This window comes from Sciurus vulgaris (genome assembly GCF_902686455.1).
Source record: "Sciurus vulgaris genome assembly, chromosome: 14".
Lineage (NCBI taxonomy): Eukaryota > Metazoa > Chordata > Mammalia > Rodentia > Sciuridae > Sciurus > Sciurus vulgaris.
Window position 1 is genome coordinate 80900069 of NC_136475.1, and position 15185 is coordinate 80915253.

A 15185-nucleotide genomic window follows, 5' to 3' on the forward strand; every position below is an offset into this window, starting at 1 on the left:
CAGTGAACCTCTGCTCTCAACTCTCTCCTGTGATGTCTGATCCAGAGCTCTGCTCTCCTTGGCTGTAAACCCAGAGCAGGGTTGTGTCTCCTTTAATATCTTGTAGGAAGCACAGTACAGTGTCGTGACTGATAAATAATAAATAATAATAATCTACTGAGGGTAGCAGGAAGACTGTCAGTGAAAAGGAATGAGGACACCAGGGAAATGGTCCATTGGTGTTAAAGTAACTGCATTTCCTGGGAAAAAATCAAATGGTGTGTGAGGCTTGGGGGTGGGGAGGGCACAGAGCAGAGCCCTTCAGGAGGAACCTACCCTCAATGACAGGACAGCCTGGAAAGCTGATGTCATTAAGAGTGTGGCAGAGGCTCCTCAAAGGGGGACAGGGTGGGAGTTGGGAGGATGACTCCCAAGGGTACAACACCTGAAGATAAATGGTAGACGATGTGGCTTGAATACTAAGCTTGTAAAATGGTGAATGCGAGGTGAAAGAAGAGAGTATGGACAGTAAAGTGGAAGGGCGGGGATTACTTGAGACTTAAAATAGATAGACAGGTAGTGGCTCAGGCAACAACTTGAGTAAAGAGGAAACAAAGCCACAGGCTTGTAGGAAGTTGTCCTTTGGGATGATTTGCATGGGTCCCCTAAGTGTGAACAGGCGGAATCTCCCTGGCATCAGTCTCAGCTGCTTTCCGTATGACAGCTGTAGGCATTACAGAACTGTGGCAAGTTTGCAGGGTTGGGTTAGGTTAAGATCCAGCAGTTTGGGATAATCATAATGTCTCATGATAATTTTGAAGCTTGGTCCTCCAGTGAAAGGAGAAAATGCACACTCCAAGAGTCCTTCCTGGATTCCTCTCTAGGTGAAGGTGGAAGGATTTCCTCAGTTGCCCTGCTGGCATTTTCAGAGAAGAGTGGGGGACTTTGGCTACAGCGATGCACAGGTTGAGGATCTGGAGTCTGCAAAATCTCCAGATTTAGAGATTGATGATTGCTCGCCGGGGTGGAGGGACAGTATCAGCTTATCAGGGAGAATGAGAAAAACTGAATTAGAATCACAGTGGGCTTGTCTACCCTCTCCTCACCCTTCCCTCTTCTCATCCCTAGAGCCTGAAGGCAAATAGGATTTCTAAAGTCAAACCAGGTCTTCCTCTTCCAAGGAGTTCTGCCCAGCTAGGAGCTGTTTGATGTGAACATTGCTATTTATAAAAGTTCTACTCAGGTCTACACATGAGCTCCATTTCACCTGGAGCATCGTAGTTCACATCTGTCTTAAGGCACTCAGGGGTTTGCTGACATAAACCAGATCTGTGTTGCATGAGGGATCTCCTTTCTCTCTGCTTAGATCTTGTGGTGTCTGGATGTGTTCTGGGTTATTCACTCCTCTGCTCTGAGCTCTGTGAGATACATCCCATGTTTGGCTTGGATCTCTCTCATGATACATAGGACTTGTTGGGTCTTGCATATGCCATGGTCAAAGATTTCTCCATGAAGTATAGGATCAGTTCTGTAAGATGCGCTTCAAAAGTCAGTGCTCTCTGTTCTGAGTCCTAAGCTAGGCTCTAGGATCAGGATTGAGATGTAAACTCCAAGAGGATGGGTTATAAAGGAGTGGATTCATAGTGAGCAGAGACGAAGCTTGGGATGCTCCACAGCATCTATTTCCTGCTCAGAACATGGGCCATTACTTGTGCCCTCAAGTGGACAAGGACTTTGTACTGGGAAAGCCCTACTGTCATCTAGAGGAAGTCACATCAGGACTGCCTGAGGGTGCCACACATGCCTGTTCTGACCAAGATAGACCTTTCCCTTGACTTTGTATTTATAGCCATAATCGCAGCAACGTGACCACTTTATCAATGGCTACTGCATGCCAAGCACTGTACCAAGTGCTCTTATTCACTATCTCTTATCAAGTATGGAGCAATCTGTAGGGCTGCTATTATCAAATAGAGTCCCAGAGAGGGCAGATGAACTTCTGCGATCACATAGCGAGCAGGTGGTGGAGCAGGAATTTGGGCCTGGTTGATTCCAGAACCTCTCTTTTTTCACATTTAACGATAATGCAGTTTCTTTAGTCATTAGCCTAGCACCTTCCCCTTGCAGTGGACATGGCAGATGCTGAGTTTTCCTTTATCAGCAGCCAGTCCTGGACCCAGAACTGGGAGTCAATCTTAGAATACAGAGGGCCCACGTAGAAGAGGGGCAAGCATACCTTTGATTGCTGAATGCACAGGTCACTTGGAAGAGTGGGAGCCTCATCAGAGAGCCTCAGGTTTGACAGGACATCTGTTTCTAGGAGCACAGTGGATATAAACAGCGCAGCTTCCTGCCTCTGTGCTGGTTGGGGTTTCCTGCTTGTTGCTTTGTTTTTCTAATATTTTGTTCTGCTAAAACCATCCTCATTTAGCATCAAAAGCATTAATAACTCCTATGTGACCCACTGTCCCTCCAGTGGTTAATCTTTCCGCAAAAAATCTACTTAGCACCTATTGCGAGTCCAGCATTTCAACCCCATGACATTGTTAAAACAGGAAGAAGTCACAGCAGCCAAATTTTCACTGGGACCACTCTGCTTTGTGGGTCACAAAGGCACATGCCAATCATTTAATCAGTCATTTACTAAAATCCTCCTTTGTGTTCACCCTGTGCTGGGGAATTCTCAGGAAGACAGGGACAGCATCAGGTGGTTTACACTGATCATTTTTACTCTGCTTATTCCCCCAGAAGGGGTTGAGGCATCTGAAGAAAATACTTGGCTCTTGTTTTTGACAGGGGTTAAAGGTAACAGTAGAGCCATAGAGAACTATAACTTAGGGCTCACTAATGAGGAAAGGACTCCAAGTGTTGGAGGGTCATGGGACATCCACAAGGGGTAGGATGGTCAGGCTGGCTGCCTGGAGGGGGCAGGTCTCAGGTGCAGAGAGGAGCAAGGAGGTTTCTTTGGCAGGCAGAGGGGCCCAGGCCAGGCCAAGGGGCAGCCAGGGACCAGGAGGTTGGGGGAGAAAGGACCCCTGGACTAGGGGACTTGTCCCCATAGGGTAGTTTCTTAAACATAACTCCTTCTTAACAGTCATTTCTTTGGGGTGAAAATGAAAGTGTAATCCCTCTCTTCGCCCGAATCAGTGAAATATTAGATTCTGAGACTCAGAATGAAACTAGTGGTGTCTTTTTTTGGCATTCTCAATGGCAGGAATTCAGCACCTTTTTTTAGTACCACTTGTTTGCAGGTGGCAGGAGTGCTAATTAGACAGAGCCACTAACAATTTTCCTGGGTGGCTCTGACTCCCAAACTGGCAGGAGACACTGCTTGGGTGTTTTAAGAGAGTGGCTTCTACTCTCCCCATTGATAATGTGACTCTTCATCTAGGGGGGTTGGAGGGATGGATTCCATGGTTGCTCAGTATATATTCATTGGTCGGTGAATTGTTTGTAGTGATCAAATGTCCACTTTACTGTAAAATTAGAAAGTATAAAAATAAGACCCAAGTGATTGGTAGGTGAGATGGTAGGGAAAATTTAATTGCCTTTTGGAGAGTTCTTTCACTCACTAAGGAAGGTTCATTAAGGATAGAATTCTGTTGAGAGAAGATTGAGCCCTGATAGTTTTTTGGCATTTTTGAACTGTTTTTAAGAATAAAGAGGTAAGGGGCTTTTCTGTCCCCGTTCAACTCCAGAGTCTGTTGGTGCCACTGTTTTTTATTTCCCTCTGCGTTTTCATCAGGATCAAGGGCTGGATCATCATGTCATGAGTATGGTCATTTTGAAGCTCTGAATTGGAACAGAGGCAGGACAGTGACCATCCATTCAGGGTAGGCTACTACTCTGCCTTGACCATCTCTAGGAAAGGGTCCCCTGCGGCCTTCTGTCTCCACCTGGACTCAGGCTGCCTATGTGTCACAGTCCCTGTGGACTGTGGAGGGAGAACAGCAGGAGGCAGAGGGGACAACAGTGAGGAGCCTTGGGCAGCAGATCTCATGTCCTTCAGCTATTTAGTGGTCAGGGTGAGGTCCAGGGCTCCATCTCAGGAGTTTGTCTCTATGCTCCCAAAGTGGATGTAGCCTGTCATGCTCACAGGCAAAAGGCAGCCTTTCCTCAGGGCACACATTCTCTACTCTCCCCACAGATGGAGTGTTGAGAGTCCAGCTTCCCCCAGCCAACAGGGTGTGAGATAAATCTCAGTTTTCAATGCGCTGTATCTACTGGTTTCAGCTATTTAGGGTCCTTCGGAACATGGAAGCCTGTGTTGCATGTTCATGTGGATCCCTACCAGAAGGTGCGAAACTGCAACTCACTTGCTGTGCAGAGGGGTCCAGGAGGAAGAATTTGTGAGGCTACTACCCGTGGAAGCAGAACTGCCACCAACATTATGTGGAGTCTCCACCCAGGGAAACAAAGGTGACAAGGTACTTGATGACTTAACCAGCTACCGAAAAGCAACAGGGCCTCCACTCAGGGTGCCTGATGAATATTTACTGAGGGTCTTAAAATAGCCCAAAGTCTGCGATACAAGCCACCATCTGGTCCAGGAGTACCTTGCTGTAAGAAAAATATGAGATGAAAATTCAAAATTATAAAACAGAAGGCATTGCTAGTTTGCATCCCAAAAGGAGGCACGGGCTTCCCCTAAGTGAAGCTCTTCTCTTAGATGTTTAAATCTGTGGCCGATTTGCTAGAAATTCCATTTACATACAACCGCTCAGAAACATATTATTTTTTTTTCAAACTTGTCAATTATCTCCTTCCAAGGAATCTCTAGCAACCTACAGGTTGAAATATGGGGCAAAAGAAAGAGTTTAGAGGAATGAAACAGAACAGGCAACCACCCAAGGGAGATGGGAAAGATGCTCCAGGTCACAATTAGGCCCCAGAGAAAAAAGGGTTGATGTGTTGGGTTACCTGACTGTATAAAGAAAGGTACATTTTTGTCACTTAACAAGTCACTTTGAATAGAAGCTGCTTATATGTCGAACTTGTACAAGCAGAGGAATGTACTATTGTTGAGATAAAAGGTTTCAGTTCTAGAGTTTTGGAAACAAATGTTACTAAACATGGAAAAGTGTAAAGTTACTTCCCATAGGCCTGTATGTTAATATTCTTCACTACTCTCAAATCTTTGAAAAATATTTACCACAGATTTTCATTAAAAAAACAAAAACAAAAACAAACAAACAAACAAACAAAAAAACCAAACACCTCGAGCCTTTATAGATTTGCTTATTGCAGATTCAGGGAAGGGGTGGCAAAATGGGCACATTTCCTTGAGTCGATTGTGAAATTTCCTAGGTGGCAACAGGTATCATCTCACCAATGTCTAAGGCATAGCTCTCAAATTAGCCAGAGTTCTGGCTAATGTAAAATTTCACTAGAAACAACCAGAATTGAAATATTAGAATAGGAGGGGTTGGAAAAGCTCGGAAGGAAAGACTTGGAAAGAGTCAGAACAATATTTGGAAACAAATATTTATATACCAATCTACAGAGTAAATCCAATCAAACTGAATGTAAGATTTAAAAATGGTGTCAGATATGACCTAATCATTATCATCAAGGCTGGGAATCAAGAATGACATGTGACAGTCAATGTGTATGTGTTGTTCAAAATCAGAGAACTGTGAGTTGGGGGTGACAGTACATTAAATGATGTGCTAATTATAAAAATGTCAATGATAGATATTCATTTAGCATTTACTATACGATAGGCACTGTTTAAAACTTTCTTGTTTCTTCCCCTTTCATTTAAATCATTTCTTGTAATCCTTATAACCAAAAATGTGGAAATCTACAAATCCTGAGAATACAAATTTTCAATGCAGACATAGAGGGAGAGGCAAACGCCCTTTATCACTAGAGGGTCTGGTTCATCTGACTGATTGGAAGGTTGGCTTATTGCTGTCACATGTCTCAAAACCAGAATGGAAGTTGGGCAGTATCTGACACTGGTAAGCTCTGGGCAAGATGATGATCGCATCTCTCATACTAGTGAAATCTGACCTTAAGGGGGCTGGAAGCTAAGGTTAGAATGAATGAAAGAAACCAGATTGTATTAGCCATCTAGTGCTGCATAAGCAATTCCCCCCAAACTTAGCAGCTTAAAACAAAGAGCATTCCTTTTCTTACACAGTATCAGGAATCCATGGGCAGCGCAGCTGGGTGGTTGTGGCTCAGGGATTCTCATAAAGTAGAAGTGAGACAGCCACTGGGGTTACAGTAAGCTCAAGGTTCAGCTGAGCCTAGAGGATTCACTTGCAAGCTCACTCACAGGGCTGTTGGTATAGACTTCATTTCCTTGCTGTGTGAGGCTCTTTATAGGGCTTCTTCAAGACATGGCAGCTGGTTTCTGCTTGAGTAGCAAGTGGTGTGTGTGTGTGTGTGTGTGTGTGTGTGTGTGTGTGTGTGTATGAGAGAGAGAGAGAGAGAGAGAGAGAGAGAGAGAGAGAGAGAGAGAGAGAGATTGAGAGAGAGACACCGATCTTGTACTGACCACAATTTCTTGTGAGAAGGGACTCACACACCTCTAATTCCAGGAAGGGGCATCGCTGGACACCATCTTGGAGACGGACGGCCTCAACCATCATCTTAGACTACATGAATTGCAGAGTGGAGGAACTGACACAGTAGGATGTATTTCCTGGATTTCAGAAATTTAGGCTTTTGGATATCCCTAGGAAATCAGGGGAGATGAGATTTCAAAAGGAAAGACAGCTTAAGAAGGTGGGAGATCTTTTCTTGCCATAATTCGTAATCTTTTACAGCCAATACCCTTAAAGAGGAAAAGGAAGGTGAAATCAGAGTGACCACTGAGGAAGTTCGTCCTGGAGTACAGTGGTAAAGGGGGAGGAGGGACCAATGAATAGGATTGCACAACTCTGGCTTGCTAATTAGGTCTCATTAATCAAGGCAGCAACACTGTAAGGATAACAACAAAAAGGTTTTCTTATTTGGCATGAACAGAAAATCAAGGAAGTAACTGATTAGTAATTTTGGTAAGTTGTCTGATACTAAGGACTTCTGTGGAGTGAACTCTTACTTAGTACTACCATGTACCAGGCAAGGTTCCAGGTGCCAAGGTTAGAAAGATAATTAAGTAAAGGTCACTGTTCTTGGGGATCTCCAACTCTAATGCGAAGGCAAGCATATAAAAGATCACATTCAGCATGGTCAATACCATACGGAGATTCAGTCTAGGTAGAAGAGAGGCCTTGGGAAAGATGCCATCAGGGCTACCTGGGAGCAGGTGGGTCAGTGGAGGCTTTACAGAAGATATTACGCTTACACTGAGTCTTGAAGGAAGAGTGGGGATTTGCCAAGTGAACAACAGGAGGAAGGACAGAGGAAATGAGAATTCCCTAGCACAGAGGTGTGGAAGAGCATGTGGGCTGGGGAAGCTGCTGGTGCTTTATATGACTACAGCAAGGCAGAGAGTAATCCTAGTGAGGAATATGGAGACTACTTTGCAAGGGACAGTAGGTGTGTGCGCCAGAAGTGAAGAAAGCATTGTTGCACGAAGCAGGGCCCTGGAGCCTCATCTGGGAGGCTTGTGAAAATGTAGATTTCTAAGTCTAACCCTGCATCTACATTGACAGATTTTTTTCACCATAATGTTTTCCCTTTTTCTTGGGATATACTACATTTCCCAGCACTCTTTGCACTAGACTACATTCCCCAACACCCTTTGCAACCTGACTACATTTCCCACCATCCCTAGGACTATAGTGTTTTCTATCCTCCTTCACAGTTAGGTACACTCCTGAGACTGAATTCCAGCCAGTGGAATATGTATGGAAGTCACCTGTGCCATTTCCAGATTTGACCCTTTAAAATTTGCCCTTCACTTTCTCCATACCCTTTTCTTTCTCTTCATGTTGCTGCAGACAAACAGGAATACTGGAACTCCATGTTGTAGATAGAAGATCATCAAAACTGAGGGATCCTGGGATTCTGAATTATTATGCACTGATCTGGACACCCACTTTGGGACTCCGTAAATTCCATAATTCAGCCACAGTAGCTCTTTGGATTTGTTTTAACATCTAGTCTTTTCCTAACATAGCCACTGACTCAGCCTCTGGGAAGAACTTTGGAGAATCTGTTTCTTTTAAAAAACAAGTATCCCAGGGGAGTTTGAGAATCACTGCTGGAGGCAAAGGGGAGCCAGTCATTCATGGGCATTAGGCAGACCAAGTAACTCGATGCCGTTTGCATTTTAGAATGGGAGTGAGAGAGAGCAGAGCTTTGCCCCCTTCATCTTCACCAGGGAGAATACTCTACTGACGAAAAAGAAAAAGAAAACTTGGGAAAGGAAGATTGAAGTTCAAGTTGACTAAAGGGTTTCTAACAGCACCAAGCTGCTGTAAATGAGCTCAAGTCTCTTGACCAGGACAAATTATACTCCAGGGAGTAGAGAGAACTGGCCACCAAAGCTGTAGAGCCTCTACTGATAAGGCTTAAAGCACATGGAGACTGTGAAAGGAACTGGACTGCTGGAGGTGGCAACATACAGCTCTGATTAGTAAAGAGGGGAAAGAGTCTGCAATGCAAAAGTGGGGTGTCCTATCCATTCTCATTAAGTTCCCTGATCAGTGAACACTGATTTGTGAGCATATGAAAAACAGAGTAGAATTCTCCAGAAACCTGCGTGGGTTTTTAAAGAGCAAGCCACAACCAGGTAACAGTATTCCCAATTTTGTGGTAGCCTTGCTAGATTATTATGTCAGGGAATTGTGTAGCTATGGTAGAGGAAAAGCAGACCTCGTCTTGGTATTTGTCAAGAACTCTCATGGTAGATTTGTGCAGAAAGGGAAGTACAGTGGGCTCTCTACACCTGCAAATTCAGCAAACTGAGGATTGAAAGTATTGGGGGGAAAATGGCATGTGTAGTGAACCTGTGTGTCTATCTTTTTGGTCATTGTTCCCTAAACAATATGGCATAACAAGATTGACAGTTTACATAGCATTTGCCTCACATTAGGTACTGTAAGTCATCTTGATATGGTTAAACTAATACAGGAGGATATAAATAGGTTATATGCAAATACTACTTCATTTTATATAAAGAACTTGAGTATCTGTGCATTTTGGTATTTTCTGGGGTCCTGAAACCAATTCCCCAAGGACACTGAGGGATGACTGTAATTTCAGTTGCAAACTGATATGTCTAGTCACAGAGTTTGAAATTGTTTCATGGCCGTACTCAAAGATGCTGATCAAAGTCATTGTGAAAGTAAATTTCTAATTAAAGGCCACAGTTGAAGTCCCTCTTGAGATTTTTATCAGGGCTGCAGACATAGATGATTTAGTTAATACTTGGCAGATTTTGAGATGGTGTGTAGAAAATTCTTTGGTTGACATGACCAGCCCCAAAGAAGAGACCACAGTGCTAAGCCAAATGTACTGATGTGAGATGAAACAGAGAAAGAGTAGTGTCGGCCACCCACGTCCAAACAGACCCCACTGAGGTCAGGGCTGAGAGGCATTGGCTGCAGCCTGAGAAAGAGGAAATTGAGTGCCCAGTGGCACAGGACCAGCCAGCAGTGCTGTGTGGCTGCTCCAAGCCCCATGTGTCCCATGCTGAATGGAAGGAAGCATAATGGGGGTGCTCTCCAGGTCCCCTGGGGAGTCACCTGACCTGGAATGTGGCATTTGGTTTTGAGTTCCCTTTTGTGAGATACCTGAAGGTGTCCAGAGAAGGATGACCAGCCTGTCACTGGGAGGGAATATGGAGTCCGGTCATTTGAGAAATATTTAAGGAATTGAGAAAGGTCTGGTGGTTGTGAACTCAGAGTTCAGCCCGAGAAGCCTCCAGGATTAGCTGAGACCTGTGTACAGTTATATGAAGGGGTGTCAGAAGTTATCTGGGGGGCCCAGGCTTAGGAACAGGCCCCAGATTTCATATCTCCCTGAGAATGAACTCTAACCATCTCCCAGTGGTCCAAAATGGGTGGGCTGCTCAGGGGGCAGGAGCACCTGTCAATGGATGGACAGAGTTGGGAGGAGATAATCTCTCCATGGAATGTCACAGAAGGAAGAAAGAAGACCGAGGTGTTTGGCCACAGAAGAACCACTAAGGTCCCTCCAGATAGCAGCACCTGCTCCAGATAGCAGCACCTGCTATTACTGGCTGCCATTTTGTGAGAACTAAAAGCTCTGCTTGATTTCCTTGTGCCACTGCAGCAAATTTCAGTAAAATCAGCGGCTTAAAGCAGCAGGAGTGTATTGTCTTGCAGTTCTGGATGGAGGATATCCAAAATCAAGGTGGCTGCAGGGAGAATCTTTTCTCTTGCTTTTCCAGCCTGAAGAGGCTGCCCCCATTCCATGCCCTTGGCCCCGACCTCTATCAAGGCCAGCAGCAAAGCATCTTAGAATCTCCCTCTGACCTCCGCTGCTGACATCACATGCCATCTCTTACTCCGACCCTCCTGTGCCTTCTCAGAAGGACTCATGTGATTATACCTGGTCCACCTGGACCGTTGGGTTCATCTTTCCACATTAAGGTCCTTAATCACATCTGTGAAGTTCCTTTTGCCAGTTAAGGTGATCTAGTCCACTTTTGGAGAATTAGGTGCTGACATCTTCAGGGCATCCATTATTCTGCCTACCATCAGCCCTTTATTGCTTTATTTAACTTAATCCCTGACTGTTTGGAAGAGTTGGGCATCCTTTCCACTTAAATGAAAAAACAGCACAGAGAAGTTAAGTAAACACACAGCGTGGTCATGAGACAGTGGGACTGGGATTCAAACCCGATTCTGACCTGAAAGTCAGGCCCTGAATTGCTGTGAGTCTGCACTGTGCTTGTTGTCATTATTCTTAGAGACTAATAATTGCTTTCCTTTAATGGTGTTAATTTACTGGTGACATTATTGCAGTTTATTTTTCCAAAATGTAACATAAGTCAGACGTTTCTGGCTAATATTAAATTTAACTGGTCTCCCCCTGCTCTCTCCTTAGCATCTTCAGCTAACAGCTTTTTCCCCTCCTGGATTTTGTCACCTTGGGCCTTCTCAGCTATGGGAGTTTGGAACAGTGTTATTTTCTGAATTCAGATCTGACAATCTTTGCAGACTAAAGGTTACACAGCTGCAAAAGTTTGTTTTTAACCCAAAGTAACAGAGTTGTCAGGGATAGTGCAAAAGGATTCCAGAAATGCAGGTTAAAAACCCAGTGATTCTGTAAGGCAGCCGCACAGCAGCACGGTTGCGATGGTGGCCTTTGGTCTAGGGACAGAGGAGCGTGTGCTTGGCTGAGGTCCTGTGGCCTCCAACTGCCTGCCCAGGGGGCACTGAGCATGTCGCCAGGTCAGACCCCTCATGCTGGAACGTTCCTTCCCACGTCTGAATGGCCACGGCCTTATCTACCCCAACGCAGGGCAGAGAGAGAGAGGCAAGGCCAGGGCCTTATTCTGTGGATGGATTCTGAGCCTCAGAGACTGGTCAGGGTCACCAGCCACTCGGGATGGGGACTGAGCCTTGTCGAGAGACCTGGTTTGTCTTCTGGCTCTGCCACTAGCGCTCTGGTACAGAATGCCGTGTCTTGTCTCTGGTCCTCCTTCCAGCCTGAGCCACCGTGACCGAAGCCACAGTGTGGCCGCGCAGTCTTCCCTCCCTCTGCAGCCCAGTTCTCACTGAGCACGGCTGTGCCTTGCTGGGTCCTGGGACAGAGCTGAGCTGCATGTGGTCTGTGGCTGGCTGGACAGAGGCCTCGAGCATTGTGGGCGGGTCACTGTGACACCAGGAAGTGTCTGCCGCAGGACCACAGCAGAGTTGATGAAGTCTGTTACAGGGCGGGTATTGATGGAGCTCCCGAGGTTCTAGAAGGGAAGGGGGTCAATTCTCTGAGCTTCACGGCAGGCACTGGGCTGGGAGGGATGGAAGCAAGGCTTCCTGAGCTCCTGTTCTGTGCCAGGCACTGACCCGGGGTACCAGGAGGAACAGATCGCCATTCCAGTCCTCAGAGAGGTGAACGGCCACCTGTCTGTAGAAACAACCTTGACCCAGACAAGGTAAGGACTAGACAGGGTGGTAATCAGTGAAGACAAGAGGAAGTAGCAAGGGTAATAAGTATCAAGTGAGAAAGTACCAAATCTCAGAGTACCTAGCCTCCACTCTTATGCCAGAACTCTGGTGTTAGGGTAGGAGACATGCCATTTTCAGAACATGTCCCGAAAGGGGACTCAGTTTCTTAAAATTAATATCCCACTGCTGACCAGTTTGTTCGACTTGTGGTCCGCTAAGACTCTTGAATTTTCTTTTCCCATACTTGGAGCTAATTACCTTTTGCGTAGTTGCCATTATTCCCTGGTATGCTCTCTTCTCAACACTCAGCATCTCTGTGACAAGATGGGAGAGACGGAAAATAACTTTCAAAAATGTTCAATTGATTTTCTTTTTATAAGTAAAAGCTTTACTAAGTTATAGTTTACATGCCACAAAATTCATCCATTTTAAGTGTGCAACTCCATGAACTTTAGTGAATTTACAGAGGTGTGCAACTGTGACCACAACCCGTTTCAGAACATTTCCATTATCAGAGAGAATAATTTAAAGGCACAACACAATGAATGTGGGTTTATTCAACCTACATGAGCATGCATTTCTGAAACTGTTGTACTTAAGAAAATCTGTCAGCAAATTTTGCATTGCCTCATGGTATGCTTTTGCAAAAAAAAAAGCAAAGTGAAGCAGAAGGAAGAATCTCGGTGCTTGAAATCTTAAAAAAAATCATCTATTTTTTGGATCACTTCATTAATAAACAGATTATTACAAAAGTAATTATTTTAGAGATGGCAAATGCCATTAGCTAATGCTATGTTTTTGTCTATTGGGACACATAAAAAATCTTTTTAATTTGCTCTTCAAAAATCACTTACACCCACAACACCACTTCAGTCAACCAAGTACATCCAGGTATGGGCAAACCTTAGTTACCATGGCAAAACAGCTTTACCTTCTTTATCTTTTTAATTTAATTTATTTATTTCCAGTCAGATTTTCCTTCCAGAATTCTCTGTTTCGGGGAAGCACTTGTGTGGTGAAAAGTCCCCAGCCCCTGACCTGGCATGGAAGGTGCCATTCACTCACGCAAGACCTGAGGGGTGAAGGGGAATCGAGTAAGGGCTCTTCCAGCGGTTCCTATTGCAAACAGCATTCTAGAAAACCCTTGGTCTTAAAAGTCCTGCATCTGACGCTCCTCTGTTGAGTGAGTCAGGAGAGCTTGAGCGGATCTCCTGGACTGGCTTTTGGGTGGGGTCAAATCCCCTTCCTCTTCATCTCACACTGTCCTCCTAGGCTGTTGGGCAATCAAATAAGAGAATCCTTCTGTCACGGTATAGGAAGAAGCATGTTCCTAGGTTGGAATCTGTTGGAATGCTCCCAAGTTCTGTTTGGAAGAGTAAAAGGGGTAAATATTGGGCTGCTGTCTGCTTTATTGAGAAAGAGACAGATACCCAGAGACAACCATGCAACACAGACTGATTTAGTATTCATTTGTAAGTTTAAAGACAGTTGAAGTTGTCATACAGTCAGAAAAGTGCACAAGTGTAAGGGTACTGCCTGATACATTCTTACACAATACACAAACTTGGATCAAGAAAGAAGGGTTTGTAACCCCCAGCCTTTCCTTAGGTGACTCCCATGCATTACCTCTACCAAGTGACCAACATCCGTCCCCTATCAAACTTGATTAGTTTTGCCATCTAAATAGAATCACACAATATGCACCCTTTCCCACTCCATCTTAGTCATCTGTGAACCCTGTTGGTGTGGTTGCAGTAACGGTAGTTCAATTTTTACATTGTTGTATACTATTCCATTGTGTGAGCATACCCTGATATATTTAAGCTTGCTATTATTGAGGGGCACTTGGGTAGCTTCCAGATTTTTATCTGCTAGTGAGAGTGTCCCCATGAATGTTCCAGTGCACAGACAGACATCTATATTGTGGTAGAATTGCTGGATCATGGGAATGCAATATTCAGCTCCAGGGGATATGACCAGTAGGCCTTCTAATTCTTATCTCCATAGTTGCAAATTGTGTGCCTGTGTGTACCTTAAAGAATTTGCCTATTTCATCTACAATTGTAAAATGTATTGGCGTGAAGTTGTTCATAACATCATCTCATTTCCTCTCTGATGTTCTAGTGACATTTTTTTCAGTCTTTATATTAGCAGCTTGTCCCTTCTTTTATCTTGATCGGTCTTTCTATGGATTTGTGAATTTTATTAGTCTTGAAGAATTACATTTTTTGTTGATTTTTCTCTATTCTATATTTTTCTATTTCATGTGTTTACTTATATCATTATTATTTATCCCCTTCTACCCTAAACACGATCTTCTCTTCTAACTCCTTGATTTTCTGTCATTCTTTTTTCCCCTAAAATATACACTTCAGTGTATAAATTTTTCTTCTAAACCTAGTATAAGTTCTGTTCTCCAAGTTTTAACATGTTGGTTCTTCTTTATGATTCGGTTCAGAACATTTTGTATTCCTCTGAAATTTCTAATGTTTATTTGCTTTTTCTCCACAAAAATGGCTTATTTAGAAGTATTCAGTAGTTTTCAAACATTTGGAGATCTTAAATGTGTTTCCTATCTATTTCTAGTGCATTTCCTTCTCGTAAGAGGACATACCCCATATGACTTCAGCCCTTTGGAACTTTCTCATTTATTCTGTTAAATGTCCCTTGCACACTTGACAATAATATGATTTCGTAATTCTGCTGTCGTTGGGCTCAATGTTCTGTGTATGACACTAAAGTTGAGTCTGTCAATCATGTTGTCCAAGTCTTCATGGCTCCTGGTTTATGGTCTGAAAGTTCGCTCTATCAGTTGCTGAAAGATGTATTGGAGAAGGTCCACCACGATCGTTGGCTGGCTCTTCCTTTTAGCTTTGGTGGCTTTTGCTTTGTGTGTTTGAGGCTTTGGTTTGAAGGCACATACAAACTTCAGATTAGCAAATCTTCCTGCTGAATCGACTCTTGTCTTTTGGAAGCGCTGGTCTTCGTCCCTGGGAGGACTTCCCACCGTAGTTATGGCTTTGCCTGGTAGCGCAGCACAGTGACCTTCTCTGGGTTAGCATTTCTATGGAATGTGGCTTTAAATCCATTCACTTTCAGTTTTCTCTGTGTATGGGGCAATGTATAGTTGGATCGTGTTTTGTTTTTGTCTGACGATCTTTTAATTTTAAT